At 46.1% G+C, this 7,944-nt stretch overlaps 1 protein-coding gene across 1 annotated transcript in view; it reads left to right on the forward strand.

The window, feature by feature from the left end:
- The window catches only part of TNS3 (tensin 3), a 282,342-nt gene that overhangs the window by 147,330 nt on the left and 127,068 nt on the right, over positions 1 to 7,944 (forward strand). The window lies entirely within an intron of this gene.

A 7,944-nucleotide genomic window follows, 5' to 3' on the forward strand; every position in this document is an offset into this window, starting at 1 on the left:
CACATATGCTTCCATCATTTTCAAAGCAGTCTCTTCCCACTTGAGCCCCTGATATCAGCTCCCCATTTCTCCCCACTCCTTCCCCCACCCACCTTCCCTCATGAACCCTTGATAAGTTATAGATTATTATTTTCATATCTCACATCATCCTCTGTTGCCCCTCACCCACTTTTCCGTGGTTCGTCCCCTGGGAGTGGGGTATAGGTTGATCCTTGTGATCAATTCCTCTTTCTCCCCTAACCTTCCCTTAATCCTACTGGTATGTCTACTCTCATTGTTGTCCCTGAGGGGTTTGCCTATCCTGGATTCCCTGTGTTGTGGGCTCTTTTATCTGTAGCATGTTCTGGTATAATCCAATTTGTAATGTAGAATTGGAGTCATGATAGTGGTGGTGGTGGGGGGGGAGAAGCACCAAAGAACTATAGGAAAGTATGTGTTTCATCGGTGCTGTACTGCACCCTGACTGGCTCATCTCTTCCCTGTGACCCCTCTGTGAGGGGATGTCCAATTGTCTACAGATGGGCACTGGGTCTCTACTCCATTCCCAACCCCAAACCCTCATTCACATTGGATATGATTTTGTTCTGGTCTTAGATGCCTGACACCTGATCCCATCGACACCTCATGATCACACAGGCTTCTTCCATGTGGGCTTGTTGCTTCTTAACTAGATTGCCGCTTGTTTATCTTCAAGCCTTTAAGACCCTAGACACTATATCTTTTGATAGCTGGGCACCATCAGCTTTCTTCACCACATTTTCTTATGCACCCATTTTGTCTTCAGTGATTGTGTCAGAAGGTAAGCATCACAGAATGCTGGATTGTTCCCCACTCACTTTTTTGAAGTCTCTCTCTCTACACACATACATAAAAAGAGAAAATATGTTTACATATATTTGCATATATCAAATATGTACTGGACACTCTGATGGAATCTGCCACCATATGGTGGCAGATTCCATCAGAGTTTCCAGAACAAGACATGCTAGGAGGAAGAAAAACCTCATGATCTACTTTTAAAAACCAACCAACAAAAATCCCACATCATGTTATCCAAAATAGTGCCGGGCGATGAGTCCCCAAGCTTGAAAGGCACCAAAGTACTCAGCATCCAATACAGTGCATTTCAGCAGTAGGTGTTACCGATGAAGAAGAGAGTGGCACAAGACTGGCAGTGCTTCGTTCTATTGCACGTGGGGTCACCACGAGTCAGGGCTGACTTCATGGCAGCTAACAATGACAACGATAAAGGAGAGGGGATGGATTTTTTTTGAAGACCATTAAATAACTCACAGATTGGCAAACCACGCCATGTTTGCTGGTGGTTTGAAAGTATGACTCAGACCATTTTTCTCTCTGGAGTGGTTGCCAAAACCCAGGGGTCTTCTCAGCAGGGACACCATGAGGGTACTGGTTCCAGCAATTTTCTGTCACTGTGCAGCTCAGCTCAAGGTTCAGTCCTGAAGAGGAGACTGAGTGGCTTGGTTGGATCATGTGCTTACTTGTGGCCCGAGTAAGCAGGTGCTGTACTGGCAGTGATGCAGGTGATGTGGCAGGTCAGCTTCTCAGAGGAGCATTGGAGAGCCATTCCCATGCTGAACCTAATGAATCACAGACACCCACATAGGTCAGCACTCAGCGTCCATTGGCTTTTCAAGGAGTTAGCAATGGAGAACTCATTGAGAGACACGCATAGTGTTTGTACCCAGCACATTGAAAGAATCCATTCAGTGAAAAGAGACCCTGAGTGCAATGTTGTCTAAGAATTCTTAAACTTTCCAAGTAGGTGGACCTCGTTCAAAGAAGTAGCCCTACTGACTCCCCCCAAAACCATGATGAAGTGAGCTCTTTGCTCTGCTTCCTTGTGCTCGAATGTTCCCTGATCTTGGCTTCCCCCTAACTTTCCATTCCCACAGTATATTAGAGCTGAGAGAGAGCAGCAATCAGAACCAAGGGTCAATATTGGATGCAGCCCAGAACACACTACTTAGCATTCTTCCTTTTCCAAAACCTGGGTTGTGACAGCCTCGTATCCCCTCATCCCACGCTAAGAAATTCCTGCAGAATTATATCTCAAGAGTTATAATAAACAAGCATGTAACCTTTTTTAATGAACTCTTGTGAACTCCTTCTTTTCTTTTTTTTAAAGATCATTTTATTAGGGACTCTTACAGCTCTTATAATATTCCATACATTAATTGTATCAAATATATTTGTACATAGGTTGCCATCATTATTATCTAAACATTTACTTTCTATTTGAGCCCTTGGCATCAGCTCCTCTTTTTACTCTCCCTCCAACCCCTCCCACCCTTGTGACCTCTTGATAAATTATAAATTATTATTATTTTCATATCTTACACTGATCGCTGTTTCCCTTCCCCCACACTTTCTTCTGCCTCTTCTCCCCACCTCCCCCACCATACCCTCCAGGTATCACTACTCTTATTTCTGTTCCTTAGGGGGTTATCTGAGCTGGATTGCGTGTGTCCTGAGCTCTTATCTGTACCTGTGTACATGCTCCAGCCTAAACTGCAGTGCAAAGCAGGATTGGGGTCATGGTAATGGGGGGTGAGGAAACCTCAAGGAATCAGAGGAATATTAAGTTTCATCAGTGAATTCCTTTCTTGGGATAAAAAATTAGGGACACAGAATGTGTCTTTGTCTCCAAAGAGGTAAGTTTTATGCATTTTAAAAATACTTAAAACCGATGCTTGTATTAATATTGTTGAAGCTTCAGACTAGCAAAAATGGAAAAGGACTGCCCCTCTCCCTATCTGGAGATGAAGCACTTATCATTGAATGTATTTTGGGCATGAATTTTGAATACAGATAACAACGGTATCATTCTATTCATTGTTCTTGACCTGAATTTTTACTAACCCACATACCTAAGCGTCTGTGTACACCTTTCGATAATTTTCCCCTTTCTGGATTCACTGATAGTGCTGGATTGTACTAGAGGGATTACCAAAATGCATTTAGTCTCTGTGATTGCGCTGATGTGAGTTTCTAAGGTTTTAGAATAAGTGCCTCAACCCGCACTTATTACGAAAACATGCCGACGCCTCAGACTTTGGATCCTCCTGCCGAGTCATCTGTCAGCGGGTCTGTACCGCCCCCTTGATGAGAAACCTCTGTTTTGAATTTCCTTCTCGTTGTGAACACCTCAAGCTCCTCGGCCATATCCACGGTGGTGAGGCTTCTTTGGGGCTGAAGAGGTCTCCGTTCCTCAGAAGGCCTCTTGCTGTCCCCATCTGTCCCGTGAGTCCTGCCACTACCTGCACAGCTTGGGTCCTTGGAGAAGAGCACAGATGACTCCAGCCTCAGCCATTAGCTGGGCACTTGATGGGCTAGGGAGGAAGGTTCTAGGCACATCTTTGCCAGGGCTACGGCTTAGTTCTTGGAGCTATGTCTTTGAGAGCAAAGGGCAATTTGGCATCTTGTGAAATGCTTTCTTCTAGATGGAAGATGATGAATTCCACCTGGCTGTCTTTTCACCTTACCCTGTCTCCGGTCCCTCCTGAACTGCATCGATGCACAGAAATCCATGACTTTCTGGAATTCACATTTCCTAGCTGCCTTCAGTTGAGGTGTTTGTTGGAAGTGCCTCCATCGTTTAATCCCGCAAGCAACATTCTCTTTACTGAGAAATACACTGGCACGAAATGAGATCACACATGATCCAGGGATGAGAAGCAGCTCGTTGTAACACTGGTGCGATACACATGTGATTCCAGTGGCTCTAGGTGATGTCTGAGTGCTGGTGTAGCCTGACCCTTTGTTTGTCTGTTTGGGTGCCTCGCTGGTGTTATTGTTTGCTTTATAGACCTATTCATTTTGGCCTGAAAGTTGAGTCAGGGTGAGTTATTTCCGGGCTGGACGTGTGACTGAGGGCCATAGTCTCAGAGGTTCTGTCAATCTCTATCTAATGAATGAGCCTGGTCTTTTTTTAAAATCTTGAGTTTCGTTCCACATATTTCTCCCACTCTGTCCAGGACTTTCTCTCTTTTTTTCTTTTAATCATTTCATTAGGGGCTCATACAACTCTTACCACAATCCACACATACATCAATTGTGTAAAGTGCATTTGTACATTCATTGCCCTCATCATTCTCAAAACATTTCCTCTCCACTTAAGCCCCCGGCATTAGGTCCTCCTTTTTCCCCTCCCTCCCGGCTCCCCCCTCCCGCATGATCCTGTGATAATTTATAAATTGTTACTTTGTCATATCTTGCCCTGTCCGACGTCTCCCTTCACCCACTTTTCGGTTGTCCGTCCCCCAGGGAGGAGGTCACATGTAGATCCTTGTAGGCAGTTCCCTCTTTCCTGCCCACTGTCCCTCTGCCCTCCCAGTATCGCCACTCACCCCACTGGTTGTCCAGGACTTTCTCATGTGACCCATTGCAGCGTGGCCAGTGGTGGCAGCCAGCCACCACCTAGCGAGGACATTAGCAGATTCTGGCAGTTCTTTCTCCTTGCTTTGCGTTGTGTCTCATCAGCAGATGAGGGTCCCGAAGACCCCAATCACACAGGCTTCACCCTATTCCTGTCCGCATGGTGTACTCCACTCCGAAGCACAGTGCCTTCTCCATCGCGGTTTGAGTGCAGTCTAACGCGGGGTCCTATCCTCCGGCACTCTCTGACAATGGTCTGAAGCGATGCATAACGTTTTCAGTGGCTGGACAGCTGATTCCTTCTTTAGAATTTGTTCCTTGTCTGGAAATTGCTGAAACCAGTTCACTTCGGGTGACCCAACTGGCTTATGCCAGTGACATAATCTCCTGCATGACAGCCGCACGCACGTCGCCACAGTATTACAAACTGACAAACGCGTGGTGGGCATCCTCATATAACGCAGAATGAACAGTCTCATTCCTCACCAACTTCACAGATGCCCTTCAACCTAGGGTGCTCATGTTCCACCCCTTTATCGTGGCCCACAGGGCTCTTATTGCGAGATTTTATGGGCAAATCCTGAACAAGGTAGAACGCATCCAGAGAAGATGAGAGCAATACACAGGATCAGTGCACTAATCAACACTCAACCATGTCAAAGGGTAGGACATGATCAGGAACTGATGGCACTGGAAGAAGGCCAGGCTGCAGTGAAAGCGCGAAAGAAAGAAAGGAAAAACAAAGACAAACACTTCAGGAGGGTGCCCGCTGAAAGGTTCCCACAAGCTGGTGAAGCACTGCAGGCCTTCGCTTGTCCCTGCGAAGAGATCTGAGAGCCAGCTGCCTGACCAGCTGGTGGTGAGGGATCCACAGTTGCATCCATCCTAAAGAAAGGTGCCCTAACACAGTGCACAAATTACCAAACGATAATACTGATATCACATGCCAGTAAAATTTTGCTGGAGATCCTGGCTACAGCACTCTATCCACCAGGTTCTGCCACCCCTTGAAGCCAGACTCAGAAGAGGACATGGGGTGAAGCCTGTCAATGCTGAAATCAGAAGAGTCTTGGCTGAAAACAGAGGATACCAGGAAGATGCTTATTTGTGTTTTATTGACTCTGTGAAGGCATCCAACTGTGTGGGTCACAACAAACTAGGGCTGACCTGGAGAAGAATGGGAATTCCAAAACACTTCATTGTGTTCACCCGTGACCTATACATGGCCCACGAAGCAGTCTTTTGCACAGAACAAGGGACCACTTCCTGGTTTAAAATCAGGAATGATGTGTATCAGGGTTGTAGCTTTCACCATACTTGTTTAACTAGTATGCTGAGCAAAAAATGTGAGAACATGGACTATGAAGAATAACGCAGCCTCAGTATAAGTGGAAGGTTAATTAACAACCCGCAATGTGCACATGAAACCATGCCTGCTGAAAAGGAGGGCTTGAAGCCGCTGCTGCTGCAAGTCAAAGAATGCCCCCTTCAGTGTAGACTGCAACTCAATGTAGGGAGAAGGAGACAGAAATCCTCACAGCTGGACAGTGGATAACATCACGATACATGATGAAAAGATTGGTGTTGCCAAGGATTTTGTCTTGCTTGGATCCACAATCAGTGCTCACGGAAGCAGCAGCCGAAAGATCAGATGATGTATTGCCTTAGGTAGATCTGCTATATTAGACCTTTTTAAGTGTTGAAGAACAAATATGTGACTGTGAGCACAGCAGTGTGCTTCACCCAAGTCATGGTACTTTCGATGGCCTTATCTGCAAGGGAAAGGGGGACATTGAATAAGGAAGACAGAAGAAGAATTGAGGCATTCGAATTATGGTGTTTGTGAAGAATATTGAAAGTACAACGGACTGAAAAGAGAACAAACAAATCGGTCTTGAAAAAAGGTATGCCCTAATGCTCCTTAGCAGCGTGGATGGTGAGAGTTCATCTCTTATACTTGGGACATGTTATAAGGAGGGCCCCATCCCCGGAAAAGGACATCGGGCTGGATAAAGTAAGAGGGCAGCCACAAAGAACAGCTCTCAATGAGATGGATTGACCTGGTGGCTGCGCCGTTCACCTCAAACACAGGCACAGTTCAGAGGACAGGAAAAGCCTGAGCCGTGTTTCATTCTGTTGAGCACAGGTCTCTATGAGTCAGCACAGGTGCAACCCCAGTTTTCAGAAGAGATTGCCAGGCTTCTTGTTATCATCTGGTGTAGTCTAAGGCTCTGCTGACACGTTTACACCACGGGTGACAAATTCCCACTAGAATTTGAGATACCAGTAGCACAGATTCTAACATCTCAGCAGCTTGCAAGCCTGCACAGTACAGCAACCTGACAGACCAACGATGACCCATTTCCTTAGAGCCTACCTGCCATGTGCTTGTTGCTGTGGGGGGTTGGGGGGAGAAAAATCAAGCAGAACCTCTCATGGGGAAATCATGGCTTTCCAATAGACTGTGGCAGGTATCGTTAATTGGGGATGTGCAAGAGAATGGAAAAGAATAGAAAAGCAACGATTCATAAAAAGTAACAAGATGATGACCCTTCTGAGCCAGGAATGAAGAGAAAGGGCCTTTCTGACCACAGGCACATGCCAGTAGTGAGCTTGGAAGAAGAATTACCAGCAGTGGCTGAGACAGCCCATTTGGATCACAGGGTGTGCTGAGGGCAGCAGCAGGCCCAGAATGGTGGGAGGTGGAGTTCACACTCAATGGGAAAACCCTGAGGATCCTGGATTCTTTTCTGGGTTAATAATGAGGATCCCAGGAGTGATCTGCCCAGAGCTGTGATCCAGAATGGTAGCACAGGAAATCCATGGAATGCTCCAGGAAAGCCCAGAGCCTGGAGCAGGGGAGGAGAGCAAAGTAGTTTCTGGAGTACCCCAGCCAAGACTGCTGATGCCTGGGCCCTTGGTGAGCCTGTGCAGTACGGGCGACTTCTGAAATGAGGAGGCAGAGGAATGCATCTAAGATAGATGCAGATACCAGGTTGAAGCTAGAAAAGGTTGCTGAGGGCTTGATCTAACCTTGTGTGATGGCATTGAGTGCAGCCCAAGAACTCCGTATGTGTCAGAGTGGACTAGTGCTCCATTGGGTTTTCAGTGGTAAGCTTTTGGAGAAAAAAAATCACCAGGTCTTTATTCTGAGGTATGTCTGGGGAGATTTGAACCTGTAAACTTTTTGGTGAACCCGTGAAGTCCTTAACGGTTGTTTCCACTCGGGGATGACTCCCCTGTTCTCAATCCTTCTTTCTTTTTTAAAAATCATTTTATTAGGGACTCATACAACTCTTACCACAATCCATGCATACATTAATTGTGTAAAGCACATTTGTACATTCATTGCCTTCATCATTCTCAAAATATTTGCTCTCCACTTAAGCCCCTGGCATTAGCTCCTCATTTTTCCCCTCTCTCCTCACTCACACCTCCCTCATGAACCCTAGATAATTTATAAATTATTGTTTTGTCATATCTTGCACTGTCTGATGTCTACCTTCACCCATTTTTCTGTTGTCCATCCCCCATGGAGGAGGATAT

Source organism: Echinops telfairi, unplaced genomic scaffold, assembly GCF_000313985.2.
Source record: "Echinops telfairi isolate 266 unplaced genomic scaffold, ASM31398v2 ScPeMD7_7;HRSCAF=31, whole genome shotgun sequence".
NCBI lineage: Eukaryota > Metazoa > Chordata > Mammalia > Afrosoricida > Tenrecidae > Echinops > Echinops telfairi.